Genomic DNA, 16,780 nt, shown 5'->3' on the forward strand with positions numbered 1-16,780 from the left:
CGGCTCATTAAAAATACAAAAAATTAGCTAGGTGTGGCAGTGCACACCCAGCTACTCCGATGGCTGAGGCATGAGAATCACCTGAACCCAAGGTGGAGGTTACCATCAACAGAGATCATACCACTGCATCCCAGCCTGGGTGACAGAGCAAGACTTTGTCTCAAAAAAATAAATAAAGTATACTATGAGCACTATAACTAATGTTAGCATATTATATACTAGAAATTTTCTAAAAGTAGATTTTAAATGTTCCTAGCACACAAAAAAAGTAACTATGTGAGATGATGGGTATGTTAAATTGCTTACCTATAGCAATCATTTCACTATATCAAAACATCATGTGTACACATTAAATTTATACAATAAATAAGTAAGTAAGCCTGAAATAAACAAATAAAATGAGAGAGAAGAGACTGGTGAACAATATGTTACCATCCTGTGACTTTTTGTGGGCTTATTTTGTAATCAGTAAAATGAAGCATTATTTGAAGTTTTTATAGCAGCAAAGGTGATTGTACTTTAAGACTATCCCAGGCCATTACTGGCTCCATTCACAATCAGCACTCAGCATCTATTTTCCTGGAAACATCAGTTCATTAGAAAACCACTTAAAAAAAAAAAAAGAAAAATAATATATATATATTTTTTTGAAACAGAGTCTCGCTCTTGTCGCCCAGGCTGAGTATAATGGAGTGTCTCAGCTCACTGCAACCTCTACCTCCTGGGTTCAAGTGATTCTCCTGCTTCAGCCTCCCGAATAGCTGGGATTACAGGCACCTTTCACCATGCTCGGTTAATTTTTGTTTTTTTTAGTAGAGATGGGGTTTCACCATGTTGGCCAGGCTGGTCTTGAACTTCTGACCTCAGGTGATCCACCCACCTCAGCCTCCCAAAGTGCTGGGATTACAGGTGTGAGCCACCACGCCCAGCCAAATAATAATTTTTTTTTAAAGAAAATGAACGGAATATAAACTCGTCAAGTTGGAATTAATGTGTTCCAACCACCTGGAGCAGTGCTCTTTCTGGGAATGAACCTAAATCTCCAGTCTTGCTGGGCAGCACTTGTTACCCTAAAAGATGGCGATTTCTTCATGTTGTCTTAGTTTTTTGGCACCACTAAAATCTAATAGGATTGCCCTAACCCAGAACTTTAAACTCGCGGTTTAATTTTCATTACAACTACCCTCCTTCCTTCTGGAACTATGACAGGTTCCAAGATACTGCCATTACTGGTCCAAATAACTACCATACCATGGGTATCAATATATACTGTATACACTGTTCAAAATAACTATGTACAATGTGAACCAATAACTACCGTATCACATATTCTAGAGGAAGAAATATTATTAGAATTTCAGTTATCCTTTGTCAAACTCCACAAGTATTTTAGAGCACAGGTACTATGAATCAATGTAGCACTTCCATTAAATGCAAAATGTTAAAATGAGCAATCCTGACTAGGCCAGAACTAACGGACTTCACCTGCACATAATAAGCTACATGTATGAATGCAATATTAGTGGACAATGTATTTCATTTTCAAGCTGTAAGAACCAATCATCTACAAGCATTAAGTGCCCATCCACAAGGGGTCACCAGAATGACTACTATTTTTTTAATCACTTATCTCTGGTTAAAAAAAAAAAAATATATATATATATATATATATATATATAAAGTATGACAATATATTCTGTTGGTGCTTTCACACATTACTGGTGAGAATGCAAATTGGTACACTTGTGAAGGAAAATTTGGGGATTTGGGAATATCTAACAAAACCACATGTGCACTTAACTTTTGAACTAGCAATCACACTTACAGAAATCTGCCTTGAAGAAACAGTTCTAACAATACCAAAATACTATGTACAAGACTATTTACATAAGAAACGACCGAAATGCCCATACATAGATGAATGGTTGAAGAGGTTAAGAAACATCTACACAGTCAAGTCACAGCTGTAAAAAAGAATAGGCTGGGTGCAGTGAGACCAGCCTGGGCAACACGACAAAACCCCATCTCAAAAAAATCAACAAATTAGCCAGGTGTAGTGGTGCACACTTGTAGTCCCAGCTACTTGGGTGGCTAAGGCAGGAGGATCGCTTAAGCCCGGGGGATTAAGGCCACAGTTTGAGCCATTATTGTACCACTGCACTTCAGCCTGGGCAACAGAGTGAGACTGTGTCAAAAAAAAAAAAAAAAACGCAAAGAAAATGAAAGGAATATCTCTTCAAAAGAATGAACTGATTTGGAGTCATTTCCAGGATATACTATTGAGTGAAAAAAGAAAAGTGCAAAAGAGTGTAATATACTCTTCGCATAAAAAAGAAGGGACTAGGAAAACAATCTGGCAGTTGCTCAAAAAGTTAAACATAGAGTAATCATGTGACCCAGCAATTCCACTCCTAGGTATATATACCCGTGAGAATTAAAAATATATGTCCACATAAAAAATTGTACATGAATGTACAAAACAGCATTATTCATAACAGCTAATAAGTAGAAAACCAAATGTCCCATAACAGCTAATAAGTAGAAAACATAATGTAGTATACTCATACGATGGAATAACATTCAGTTATCAAAAGGAATGAAGTACTGATACATGCTACAACATTGACAAACCTTGACAAAATTATGCTAAGTGAAAGACGCCAGGCACAAAATGCCACATATTATATGATTCCATTAACACAAAACATCCAGAATAGGCAAACACACACAGACAGAAAGTAGATTGGGAAGGGGACCTGGAAAGTGATTGCTAATGGATACAGAGTTTCTTTTGGGGGTGATGAAAGTGTTCCAGAATTAGATAGTTGTGATGGTTGCACTATCTTGTGAATACACTAGAAACCACTGAATTGTACACTTTAAAAGGGTGAGTTGTATGGTATGTCAATCGTATGGCAATAAGAAATTATATGAGAAGAAAATGAATATAAGAGAATACCCACATATATTTTCATTTGTGTAACAGAAAAAAAGGAAGGGACAAACCAGAAACTAAATAGACTGTGTAACCACAGGGCATGGGCAAGAGGTAGAAACAAAGATGGGGGGATGAAAATGAGATAGTAAAAACAAGGAGAGAGTGACATTTTTCAGTACAACTTTTTTCTTTTCTTTTCTTTTCTTTTCTTTTTTTTTTTTTTTTTTTTTTTTTTGAGACAAAGTTTCGCCCTTGTTGCCCAGACTGGAGTGCAATGGCGAGATTTTGGCTCACCGCAACCTCTGCCTCCCAGGTTCAAGCGATTCTCCTGCCTCAGCCTCTCGGGTAGCTGGGATTACAGGCAAGCACCACTATGCCCGGCTAATTTTGTATTTTTAGTAGAGATGGGGTTTCTCCATGTTGGCCAAGCTGGTCTCGAACTACCAACCTCAGGTGATCTGCCCGCCTCGGCCTCCCAAAGTGCTGGGATTACAGGCATGAGCCACTGCACCCAGCCCAGCACACCTTTTTATATAGTAGTGTTTAGTAGTAGCAGTGTTTAGTAACTGTAATGTTTCATATGCCAAAAAGTAATAATAATTAAAATCATCTAGGGTTGGAGGGAACCCAAAATGGAATAGTAACAATAACAAATGAACCTAATGCATTAGGGATGAATAAGATTAACTAAACTAAAGGGAGTGGGAAAGAAAATAACTAATCTAAGTAACTTTGGAAAACTATTTTGACTAGATACTATAAGGCTAAAGACAAAAATAACTACATACAAATACTCTAATTAGTAAACACGTTTTTCACTAGGGTACAGGTTAGCAATCTGTAACCACTTCATGTGTATTCTAGAAGTCAACAAATTAGTGAGTCTACTCTAGATCATGAAAGCCAGTTTTCTGACAGAGACAGAAGTTACAAATAAGGAACGGGAGAAGGTTAGGATGAACTTTGTGGTATTGGATTAGAATAGGTGTCAATATGAACCCACGGTTTTAAACATATATAGAAATAAAGGCAGGGTACTGTGGCTCACGCATGGAATCCTGACACTCTGAGAGGCCAAGGCGGAAGGATCACTTGAGGTCAGGAGCTCAAGGCCAGCATAGGCAAAATAGCAGGACCTCGTCTCCACTAAAAAAAATTTTTTTTTTTAAATCAGCGGGGCATGGTGGGTGCATGTCTGTAGTCCCAGCTACTTGGGAGACTGAGGTGGAAGGATGGCTTAAGCCCAGGAGTTCAAGGCTGCAGTAAGCTATGATCACGCCACGGCACTCCAGCCTGGGTGACAGAGCGAGGCCCTGTCTCAAAAAGAAAGAAATATCAGTATGTGTGTGTGTGCGCGCACATATATGTTTATACATATATACATAAAATATGTGTATGCACATATTATATATATACAAAAAATATATAATATACTGATATATTTCCTAGTTCTGTCAATTGAAGTCCTAAGAGCAGTAAAACTCCACTAAACATAATGAGTATATAGATTTTGATTTTAAATACTATTCTCCAATAAAAGGAACCAGAACTCCTTGGAGAAGTAGACTCCAGGACTGGTGCAAGGAAAAATAAAAAGAACAGCCTGTGGCCCCAGAATATAAGGAAGTGCTTGAAAAAGGGTAGAGGCCAACCTGAAAGAGTTTCCAATGGCCAAAGCTGGAACAATTCGAACAACAAAATAAATAATGATAGTATTGGATTATAACCCATAGAAAATAAAGATCCGTAAGAAGACACTAATATAAACAAATAGTTGAATAAATAAGTGAGGGAAAGGTGACATCTCTCCCTTACAGAAGAATTCCAATTAATAAATGCAGAAGGAATGAGGGAAATACAAAATCATAATTAGCCAAACACCACAGTAATAACTGTTGCTGACAAGATCTACCAATGGATGTTAAAAATCAATGGGAGAAAGTTTGAGGAGAAACTGTATATCCACAGTTTCAAAGTATCTCCCCCAAGATATGTATGAACAATAAAGGGTAGAATAGTAACTTTACCATGAAGAATACCGCTAAGGGTTCAAAGTTAAAATATCACTAGCAAAAATACATGTCAACACCACGTACCCCCAATACGATGCATTGAGAAGGATACAACATCACTTCTGTAGTTTTCTTGCAAAACATGCTTAACCTCAATCAAATCATGAGAAAAAACATCAGACAAACCCAAAATGAAAGAAGTTCTACAAAATAACAGTACTCATCAAAAATGTGAAGGTCATGAAAAACAAAAACTGAGGAACTGTCAGAGATTGGAGAAGATGAAGAAGACATAACAACTGAATGCAACGTGGGAACCTAGATTAGATCCTAGAACAACAACAACAAAAAAGGCATTAATGGGAAAAACCAGTGAAATTAAGTAAAATCTACAGTCTAGTTAATAGAATTACACCAATGCCAACTTCCTGGTTTTGATCATTGTACTATGGTTACACGTAAGTTGTTAACATTAGGGGGTGCTTGGTGAAGAGTATGTAAGAACTCTGTACTATTTCTGCAACTTTTCTGTAAGTCTAACATTATTTCAAAATAAACCATTAAAAATAAATAAAATCCATTAACCAGTCATCTGATACAACTGTCACATCTTCTTGCTCAAGGATCTCATCTGAAATTTAAGTCCCATTAATTTAGAGAGCCCAGTAGGAGATATCAGAACAAACTAAAATCATAAAAATCGGATCTGGCATCTAGTAAGTAAATAACTACTTTATGCTCTTTTTCACTTTTTGTAGTTAAAGAAAATGCTAACAGATGTGACTTTACTGGCTTTGCAAATTTCTTTGTAAATGATTTGACCAACTTTTTATGTTTTCAACATAATGATAATCTGCAATATGTGCTCATAACAATGTATTTTATGCGTATGTTAAGCCGAAGTTGTGTAGAGCTTTGTTGTTGATTTTTTTGTTTTTTTGTTTGGTTGGTCGGTTTTTTTTTTTTTTTTTTTTTTTTTGAGATAGAGTCTCACTCTGTCTCCCAGGCTGGAGTACCGTGGTGCAATCACAGCTCACAGCAGCCTCAACCTCCCAGCCTCAATTGATCTTCCCGTCTCAGCCTCCCTAATAGCGGGAACTGCAGGTATGCACCACCATGCCCAGCAAATCTTTGTATTTACCATAGAGACAGGGTTTCACCGTGTTGTCCAGACTGATCTTGATCTCCTGGGCTCAAGCCATCCTCCCACCTCGGCCTCCCAAAGTGCGGGGATTACAGGCGTGAGCTACTCTGCCTGGCCAAAAGTTCTATTTACAGTTTTAAAAATACCTTCAACAGATTATAGTATATTGTTATTATACAGTTATCCAACTATAACATTCAAGTTTTGTTTCACAAGTTTCTTTTCATCCTAACACAAACATTTCACTCTCCAAGCCACAATGTCATCATTACCATCATTTTAAAATCTGAAAATCTGAATTTTAAAAGATCAGCTCCTTCAATACATCCAGCCCTTTTTTCTTTTTCTATTTCAAATATTAGGGAGTATTTAGCATGACTTTTTTGGGGGAAAAATGCTTGGGACATTGGAATTGTATTACTATTTATTATTTGCACCCTCTACTAACCAATCCAGTCCAATCAACAACATATCCTCCAAAATTCCTTTAAATTGAGATTTTCAAGAGATGTTTATATTAATAAGCAGATTAAGTGACGCATTTACATTTGCTTTCTCTTCCATGCACCATCAGGGTGCCTGCATTGGAAATGGAATACATGACCAGCAAATGAATGGATGTGTCACATGTAAACAGCATGACTGGAAATTTAAGAAGCAAAATGATAAGAACCTTCGGGAAAGCAAAATTCATAAAAGTTTAGAATTACAAGAGGCCTTAATAGGCCATTTAATCCATTCCAATAACAACAACCCGAGATGACAATCTATCCTATTTTTAAAAGGCTCCAGATTTCCAACCTCCCTAGATATCTCATTCTGCCATACAATCTTGTCATGTGATTTGGGGGAAATATTATGACTGTTCTTTGCCCTACCTAATGCTACCTTTTCTCAAATAATATAGCAATACATCTTAACTCACTTCCAAGATATATAAATGTGTATAGGTGCATAATACATATGTATATGTGTCCGTGTATGTGTATATATATGTATATGTACATTAATGCATAAGACAGGCACCTAGGACACTCAATTTTGCTTGTATAAACACAGGCTTTGGAAACACATATATTAAAGGGACATACTCATCCCACATTAATCACAACAGGCACTATGAAACAAACAATGTCACAGAACAATTTTGGTCTAAAAATATCCAGTAGAAATCAATTTCATAAAACCTTGAGGTAAATAGGTTTCTTCCTACTATGAATAATCATAGTTTCTTCGCCTTCTACAAATACTGCCCCATTTTGAGCAACCACCACTAGCAGCATTGTAAAAATATAATAGATACATATGTACTAGATCCAAATAAACAATGTTTTAACGTTTGGTTTTTCAAACCACTTAGCTAACAATCATTTTGGAAAAGGGCCCAGTGAAAAAGATAGTGATGGCAGAGTTCAGCCAGTGATAATGAACAACTAGCCAGTTTTAATCAAGCAGGCCAGAGAACTGATTCAAATAAAACAAATCATTTTTGAAACATATATAGAATGAGGAAGTCCCAAGCAAGGATTTAAAAAAAAAAAAAAAATGTGTCTGTTAGGAAATACACCAAAATGTTAACCATGAAATGCCACCTCTGGAGATGTAATCACAAACATGGGTTAGTTTGTTAAGATTTGTTATTCCTATCATTTGATTATCTCCATATTCTAAGTATTATAGATATTTCTTAAACTACAAAAAATCTGTCCCTGTGTTTCACAGCTCTCTAAGACAACATGTCTTTTACATAACCTCCTGGGAAAGGTGGTACAAGCTCCTGTTTTCCTCGTGTCTCCCAGTAACCTGCCTCCCATCACAGAACAGACTTCACCATGTTCCCCGGGGTAGCTCCTGTCATCACCATCATCATCCTCCTCTCACGCTGAAGACTAAACAATGCGCCCCGCCTCGCCTCGCCTCCCGGTTGCAAAGGCTTTATAATTTGTTGTTTTATCGGGGCGGGAGATTTGGAGAAAGGTTTAGCAGATGATGAGCTGCCCCCACCCAAAGGCAGAGGAGAGGAGGAAGACACGTCGTCCCAGCCTCCACCCCACTAAAGGCGGCCGGCGCCTGGGGACACCGGGGTCGCGGCTCTCCCCGGACCCTGGGAGGGAGTCGGCCGCCGCCCTTGGACCGAGCCCCAGCCGAAGCAGGGGAGTTGGTCAGCGGATAAAGGAATGAGGCAGAAAGACAGGCGACCACCGTGGGGCCAAGGCACAGACACTGTAAGCTTCTGGAGGGGCGGGTCCCTCGGCCCTCTCCTCGGGCGCCTCGGCTTCTACGCTGCTCTGAGGCGCCCGGGCGGCAGGAGGCCTCTAGAGCCGGGGACCCGGGAGGGCCGCGCCGCACCGAGAGGGCTCCCCCAGCTCGCCTGCCGTCCACCCGGGACCCCAGCAGCACCGCTCGGCGGCAGTCCCGAAACGGCCCCGGCCGGCCCTGCGCGGCCGGCAAAGTACACACACATACACAGGACCAGGAGGACAGAAGATGATGCGTTACCGTATGCGGCTCTGGAGCTGGCGGTGTGGGGCGCGGCTCCGGCGACCCGAGCCCGGCTCGGCAGAAGCTGCGGCGGTCGCGTCCTTTATTTTTGCTGCAGCAGCAGCGACTTGTCAAAGGGAAAGACGTAAGAGGCGGCAGCAGCAGCGGCGGCAGGCGACTCTCGCGAGATTTGAGCGGAACTCTCGCGCAGCCGGGAGCCCTCGCCCCGCCCAGCAGGCCCAGAGCGGGAGGTGAAAGGGGAGCGAAGAGGAACGGTGCTCAGGTGGAGCTGGGCGTTGAGCGAAAAGGGGGAAGGGGATTTGGGCGCGAGGGGAGCCAAGCTAGGTGCTGGGGGCACTTTGCCACCGCGCGGCCCTCACCTTTCAGCCCTCGCGGAATCCGGGCAGCCCCGACTGCCTGCGGGGACCTGACCCCGCAGATGAAGCACAATTGGGGGCGTTTCACAAAGGGTGGTGAGGAGTGGGGGGCCATGCGGTGCGCCCGGTTTTCCTGGTGGTGGGCAGGGAAGACTCCGTCGCCCGGCGCGGCTCGGGGACACGTGGTACGGCCGGCGGCAGGGCCAGGGCCACACCCCTTTATCTCCGCCGCGCACCCGGCGCCCCACGCTCTTTATCTCCCATCGCAGCGGAGGGCCGGCCAAGTTCAATCACATAAAAGCGTTTCACTTGACCTACTCTTCCACTTTGTTCGTGTCTTTGCGCCTTACGGGACTGCCAGAACCCTGCAGATGCCAGGGCCTGGCTCCTAGGTTTTCTTTTCTGCTTGGGAACACTGAGTAAAGTGTCCTTTGGGTGACTTACATCCTTGATCATGACCTCGACCTCCACGGTGAAACCCCATGAGGGGAAGGACACGGACTGGCTGAGTGCTCACCGTATCCCCAGTGCCTAAGATAGGTCCAACTGGACATTAAATTGTTGAATGAATACCCCATCTCCAACTTCCTCTTTCTACCTGGTTTTGCTCCTGGACTTCCGCCTTTCCAGCCACCTTCATGGTGTCTTTCCTTCCAAATATTCTAACGAGCACCAATTATGTGTAACTGACCGATGACGTGGGGACAAAAAATAGAGTTGGCCTCTGCGTTCCAGAAGTTTGCCATCTAATTGGAGGCGTAGAAGCAGCACACAAACATACGAGCCATGAATGTGTCACTAATGTAAGAAATTACGGTATAGACAGACGAGGGAGTGCTTGCCCATGGTTAAATTAGATATATGTTTGTGTGTCACATGAGGCAGTTTAGTCCAAGAGTTAGGAGCCGTGTGCTTCACTGTCAGACACTGGTGGGAATTATTCTGGAATCCCACTTATCCCAGGTGTGTGACCTTGGGCAAGTTGCTTGAGCTCTCTGAACCTCAGTTCCTTATGCGTCAATTTATTATACCAGTTCTTATTATCACAAGGTTCCTCTGAGGAGTGAAATATATGTAAAGCTCACATACGGCACATATTAAGTACTCATTAAATGGTGGGTCTTACGTGTGTAGCTTTTAAGTTTCTATGTATAAAATGTGTATTTCTGGTAAACGATGTAAGGGAGTAGCTACATGAGGAGTGATGTCATTGTTGCTAGTGCTTTATGATCTGGGTATTGTGTGTGAAGCTCACTCAAAAGCAACAAGCTGGCCGGACGCGGTGGCTCACGCCTGTAATCTCAGCACTTTGGGAGGCTGAGGCGGGCGGATCACGAGGTCAGGAGATCGAGACCATCCTGTCTAACACGGTGAAACCCCGTCTCTGCTTTAAGCAATTCTCCTGCCTCAGCCTCCCAAGTAGCTGGGATTACAGGCGTGTGTCACCATGCCCGGCTAATTTTTGTATTTTTAGTAGAGGTGGGGTTTCACCATGTTGGCCAGGCTGGTCTTGAACTCCTGACCTCGTGACCCTCCTGCCTCGGCCTCCCAAAGTGCTGGGATTACAGGCGTGAGCCACTGTGCCAGGCCTGGTTTTGCCCATTCTATTTCAAGAAAAGGACTGCTTGCTTTATAAGACCAATCAAGAGACTCCCTGTTTTACCCTCTCCTTACCTTCCACCCTCAGAGCTGTGTGTAAAAGAGAATTGAATACAATTGTGTTCAGTTGCATACAATTAGCAAATACTATTAGTGTCAGCAAGTGAGCCCTAACTACTAGCCACCATCACCTTGACCACACCACTTTTTCCCAAAAAACTGTTTCTTTCTTTTTTCTTTTTGAGGCGGAGTCTCACTCTGCTGCTCAGGCTGGAGTGCAGTGGCATGATCTTGGCTCACTGCAACCTCTGTCTCCTGGGTTCAAGCGATCCTCCTGCCTCAGTCTTCCAAGTAGCTGGGATTACAGGTGTGCTCCACCACGCCCGGCTAATTTTTTTGTATTTTTAGTAGAGACAGTGTTTCACCATGTTGCCCAGGCTGCTCTTGAACTCCTGACCTCAAATGATCTACCTGCCTCAGCCTCCCAAAGTGCTGGGATTACAGGCATGAGCCACCACACTGTGCCAAAACACTGTTTCATACTTAAATCAGCATATCCTAGAACCTTGTTGTCAGCATTATTCTCCCAACTCCACCAGTTCGTTTTATTCAGATTTCCCTAAAGAAAAATGTTGGAGATGGGAGGAGTGGATAGAGGGATTCAGAGCCACAGCCAAGTCCTCAGCATCACAAGCCCTTGGTCTGATAGCCCTCTGAGCAGCACACCTTGGCCATACCAGTCAGCCACATCTTCCTCCCCTCACACATGTCACCCCCACTTCATGCCTCATATTTCACAGTACCACACCACAGCTGGGAGGTCCCAGGCAAAGGAACTGGAGAATCAACAGTAGAATACATGGTTTTCATGTTTCATCTGCATATGGGAAATGTGCAGCTGCTAGAGGACTTAGTTGGAAGTGAAGAAATCCAGCAGAGCAGTAAAGTGTGGAGGCAGAGCAGCAGGGGTAAATGTACACTGGAAGTAAGTTTGTGTTGCCCTTGGCACTTGGCTCAGGAAACAAATCACTCTGAAAACAGAAAAGAACTCCAGAGCAGGAATCCATGGACATGAGTTCTGGTAGCTCCAGAAATTGCAGCCTAGTTGCCCTCTCATTACACAGTCTTTCTGAGCCTAGTCTCACATCTGTAAACAGGGGTGATAATAAAACCCACTGCCTGCCAGAGAGTATCATGGGAGTCAAATAACATAGGAAAGTACCTTGTAACCATATTTGTAGCACTATTTAACTGTGAGGTATGATTATTCATTGATTCATTCATTTAACAGATCTTTGTGGAATGCATATCATAAGTCAGGCATTGTGCAAGGCACTAAATATACTATTGAACAAGCTTAAATACCTGCCCTCAAGGAGCTTATGGTCTAATGGGAGGAGAGAGGGAAGAAAATAGATCATTATAATATCACATGAGGAGAGTGCAAGTGATAAAGGTACAGTGGGAGGGAGCAAGCAAACCAGAAGAAGTACAAAAAGAGCTGAAAGCTTTTTTGGAGGAGGTTTAGAAAACATACGTAATGGGCCAGGCATGCTGGCTCAGGCCTGTAATCCCAGCACTTTGGGAGGCCGAGGCAAGCAGATTACCTGAGATCAGGAGTTCAAGACCAGTCTGGCCAACAGGGCAAAACCCCGTCTCTATTTTAAAAAATACAAAATTTAGCTGGGTGTGGTGGCTGGCACCTGTAATCCCAGGTACTCAGGAGGCTGAGGCAGGGAGAATCGCTTGAACCTGGGAGGCCGAGGTTGCAGTGAGTGGAAATCACACCACTGAACTCCAGCTTGGGTGACAGAGTGAGATTCTGTCTCAAAAAAAAAAAAAAAAAAAGTATCCATAATGAAGATTCAGCACATTTCATGAAGAGCGATTCCTAAATCAACTCCAAAATAACTTCAACAAATTGCTTTGTTGTGGGCTGTAAATTCTCCTTGGTTCTAATAAAAACTCGTATCTCCTAAACCATTAGAAAAGAGTCTTTGATGTGGAGTAATTATATACACCCATTAGCTTTGAAGAAAGATGAAATTAATGGAGAGAAAAATCAGTGGTATCTTAATTAGAAATATTTTATTGTTACAGCTTGTGTTTAAACACCAGAAGAAGAATTTATTCCACCTCACATACTTGGTACCCAATAGTTCCCTTCAGCCAGTCTTTCTGACCCAGGTAATATTGCAGATCAGAGCCTAAGAGGCATTTCCAAAATATGATAACACATACCTTATTTTCATTTACGGTTTATTTTTACAGATGGTCCCTGACTTCTGATTTTTCAGCCTTACAATGGTGTGAAAGCAATATGCATTCAGTAGAAACTGTACTTCAAATTTTGAATTTTTATCTTTTCCTGGGCAATATGGATATTCTCCTACAGTCTTGGGCAGTGGCAGCAAGCTGCAGCTCCCAGTCAGCCACGCAGTCACCAACACTACAGTGTCCTGTTTTGCCAGATGATTTTGTCCAGCTATAGGCTAATGTAAGTGTCGTCAGCACTTTAAATTAGGGTGGGCTAAGCTATGATGTTCAATAGGTTAATTCTATTAAATGCGTTTTTGACTTTTTTGTTGTTGTTGAGACAGACTTTTGTTGTTGTTATTGTTGTTGTTGCAGTCACAGCTCACTGAAGCCTCTACCTCCCAGGATCAAGCAATCCTCCTACCCAGCCTCCCAAGTAGCTGGGACTACAGGCACATGCCATCACACTCAGCTAACTTTTTTTTTTTTTTTCAGTAGAGATGAGGTCTGCTGTTGTCCAGGATGGTCTTGAATTCTTGGACTCAAGCAATCCTCCCGCCTCAGCCTCCCAAAATGCCGGAATCACAAGCATGATCCACCACGCCTGGCCTGATTTGACTTACGATGGATTTATTGGAACATAACCCCATGGTATGTGGAGGAGCATCTGTACTCTGCTTCTTTACAAAAGGCTTTGAGATAGCTATTAACACTTTATTCATAATCATATTCCCTACAAAGAAACTCCAAGAGAGTGCATCAGTCCATCATTTCTCACAATTATTGAGTGCCTACCATGTGTAAGACATTATGCTAGAACTATAAGCTGTATGAAGTATGTCCATACCCTTTAGGGGTCTGAAAACTATAGATGGAGATATATATCCATGAAAAGATAGCTAAATAATAAACAATTCTATCCTTTTATCCTTATAGTTGATTCTGTCTCTCTATATTTCCTGTTGGTTATATGAGCAAAATTATGAAGTTAGGTGCCCAGCTTCTGAAACTTGTTCACTCTACGCTGCTGCTTTTCCAGAGAAGCAGGATATCAAAGAAGGGCAAGATTTTAACTTGATAGTTATAGATCTATAATAGGTATTTTAGTAGGTCTTCTTGAATAACTCATCCTTTAAACAGAGCACAACCATGACAATTTTCTCTTGATACAGGTAAAATTTGAAATTGGTGAAACCTAAAGACTAATTTAAATTAATTCTGGAAGACAAAGACTTGCAGGAAAAATAGCCTTTGATAAAAAGCAATATGATATAAAGTAAAAGAAAGTACAGAAAAAAAATAAATATTCCCAGAACTCAGAAGAGACTCCTGGAGAGAATTTCATCCAGGTGGTAGAATTTGAGAGGGTAGCTGACAGCTAAATACAAAAAGTTACATATTCTGATAATAAGGTATTCTCAAAACACCAACCTCCAAGCCACAAAAGTTGCCTAGAATTTTTGTTAAAGTGTATCTACATATGAAAACACATTTATTGCCTCCTATCTTGCTAACAGATAATTGATCTGCCAAAGAGGTTTGAAGGGAGGTAGGATACTAAAAATAGGATCATAAGATTGGCAGTTGGTTCTTTTGGAAACAGAGTTCTTTCTTGCTAAATGCAAACCTTCTAAGGTTTCTATTTGAAATCCATATCCTAAAATCAAATATTACATACACTAGGACAACCCACCACCTAAACAGTATTAAAGACTTCCCTTTCTAGCTGTTTCTTAGACCTACAATGCAATAACCATTTTTAGATAAATTATTTTTACAACAGTTAGTGTTGTTTCATCAAAACACAATACCCTGGGGCGGACACAGATGAACATTTTCTCACTCAGCAGCAGGGAATGGAATATTGATGCTGGGGAAAGAAAATGAAGCTACAGGGGGAAAAGCCTACTATGTAGGGAGTAGGGAAAGAAGAAGGGCACTAACAGTTATAGAGTGCTATCCATGCCAGACACTGTGGTAGCACATTGAGAAGAAGATGAACTAGGCACATCTTTGTTCTGGAAAGAAAATAATAAGAAGCATATATAAATAGTTTTACCTTTTTTCCACACTCTGTCAAGCCTCAGGATATATAAATAATCATAACACAAGTTAGAAAGTTGTGAGCACAATAAGAGGTATGTATCCCTTTTTCTCCTTTCAAAAAAGGACTGGGGGGCTTAGACGAGGTATAGTTAAATTACAGTAGGTTGGATCAGGGACAGTTAATGAGAAATGGGGTTTTTTGTTTGTTTTTGGCTTTTTTTAAGACAGAGTCTCGCCCTGTTACCCAGCCTGGAGTGCAGTGGTGCAGTCTTGGCTCACTACAACCTCCACCTCCCAAGTTCAAGCGATTCTCCTGCCTCCGCCTCCCGAGGCAGGAGAATGCACCACCAGGCCCAGCTAATTTTTTTTGTATTTTCATTAGAGACGGGGTTTCACCACGCTGGCCAACCTGGTCTTGAGCTCCTGATCTCAAATGATCCACTTGTCTCGGCCTCCCAGAGTGCTGGGATTACAGGTGTGAGCCACTGCACCCAGCTAGAAATGGGTTCTTAAAGGTTGAGTGGTTAAATTTGGACAGTGGGAACAGGGCACATTCTAGGCACAAGAAACAGGATAAGCAAAAGTGTTCTCAGGATCAGCAGGCAGTCCAGTTTAGTTGTAGCTCTATGATGCTTATGTTTTCCAAAACTCTTGGTTGCAAGTGACAGAAACCGAACCTGAACTTGCTTAGGCAAAAGTAAAGAAGAATTAGCTCAAGAAATCCAAAAAAGGGTTCAAATGTCAAGCTAGGATAGGGCAACGAGCCAAGGCTTCAGGAACTTCTGGAGCCAGGAACTCTCTTGCTGCTTTGCTCACCTTGCTGCCTTGGCTTCAATTTATCTGAACACAGACTGGCTTCCTTCATATAGCTGGATATATGGCACCCCTTAGCTTTATGTCTTACCATTTCCACCCCTAGAATGGGAATAACATTCTTAAGTTTGAAAAAAAGTCCTGTGGGAAGAATGCTGATTGGCCAGGCTTGGATCAGTGCTCATCCTTAGACCAATCGCAGAGGGCCCAAGGGAGGGGCAGGGCATAGTAAAAGAGAAAATGGATGATGGGGTCTGGAAAGCAGAGTCTTGTGAGGCTATGTTCGGAGAATTGATACGGACTGAAAGATTGCAACTTTACAAGAAGCATATCAACAGGTGAGGAAACATGTTGGCCCAAAATTATGGTAACATTTGCTGCACTACCAGGTTAAAATGAGGTTGAATATTTTATGGCATTGTTCAAATTATTAATGTTTTGTCATTTCAGTCAAGATGTGAAACTAGATGGATCTCTCACACTGGCTTAATGACAGTAGGACCTGGAATCCTTCATCACTTATCTAGCCAGATGACTTTAGGTGAACATCTTAACCAACCTGAGCCTTGATTTCCTCACTGAAAAATAGTAGTAATAATTATAGCTAACATCTGTTGAGTCTTGGTGTTCTAAGCACTTTTCAAATATTTAATATTCAAAACAAACTATAAGGCTCTATAAATCTGATACAATAATCCCCATTCACAAGGTTATTGTAAAGATTAAAACCCACGCAAGGCCAGGCGCGGTGACTCACGCCTGTAATCCCAACACTCTGGGAGGCCGAGGCAGGTGGATCACGAGGTCAGGAGATGGAGACCATCCTGGCTAACACGGTGAAACCCCATCTCTACTAAAAATATAAAAAATCAGCCAGGCGTGGTGGCGGTCGCCTGTAGTCCCAGCTACTTGGGAGGCTGAGGCAGGAGAATGCCGTGAACCCAGGAGGCGGAGCTTGTAGTGAGCCGAGATCATGCACTGCACTCCAGCCTAGGCGACAGAGTGAGACTCCATCTCAAAAAACAAAAAAACCATGTAAGATGCATGGCCTGGGCTGGGTGTGGTGGTTCACACCTGTAATCCCAGGACTTTGGGAAGCCAAGGCAGGCGGATC

At 41.9% G+C, this 16,780-nt stretch overlaps 1 protein-coding gene and 1 long non-coding RNA gene across 4 annotated transcripts in view; one reads left to right on the forward strand and one right to left on the reverse strand.

Annotated features, from left to right (window-relative positions):
- The window catches only part of HERC1 (HECT and RLD domain containing E3 ubiquitin protein ligase family member 1), a 219,080-nt gene extending 210,365 nt beyond the window's left edge, over window positions 1-8,715 (reverse strand). Inside the window, exon 1 of one of the 2 annotated variants that reach the window (XM_073012219.1) lies at window positions 8,594-8,715. The gene's annotated coding sequence lies outside the window, so the exon portion shown is untranslated. The remainder of the gene's footprint in view (window positions 1-8,593) is intronic. The other variant, XM_008016333.3, reaches the window with a different exon arrangement.
- Window positions 8,716-8,736: 21 nt separating this feature from the next.
- LOC140710475 (uncharacterized) lies at window positions 8,737-13,740 on the forward strand. Of its 2 annotated transcripts, XR_012091506.1 has the most exons (4): window positions 8,737-8,858; window positions 12,652-12,738; window positions 12,823-13,048; window positions 13,303-13,740. It is a non-coding gene; the product is annotated as an uncharacterized lncRNA (long non-coding RNA). The 2 variants fall into 2 exon arrangements; XR_012091507.1 differs by lacking the exon at window positions 12,652-12,738 and having other exon boundaries at window positions 8,771-8,858.
- The last annotated feature ends 3,040 nt before the right edge of the window (window positions 13,741-16,780 follow it).

This window comes from Chlorocebus sabaeus, chromosome 26 (genome assembly GCF_047675955.1).
Source record: "Chlorocebus sabaeus isolate Y175 chromosome 26, mChlSab1.0.hap1, whole genome shotgun sequence".
Lineage (NCBI taxonomy): Eukaryota > Metazoa > Chordata > Mammalia > Primates > Cercopithecidae > Chlorocebus > Chlorocebus sabaeus.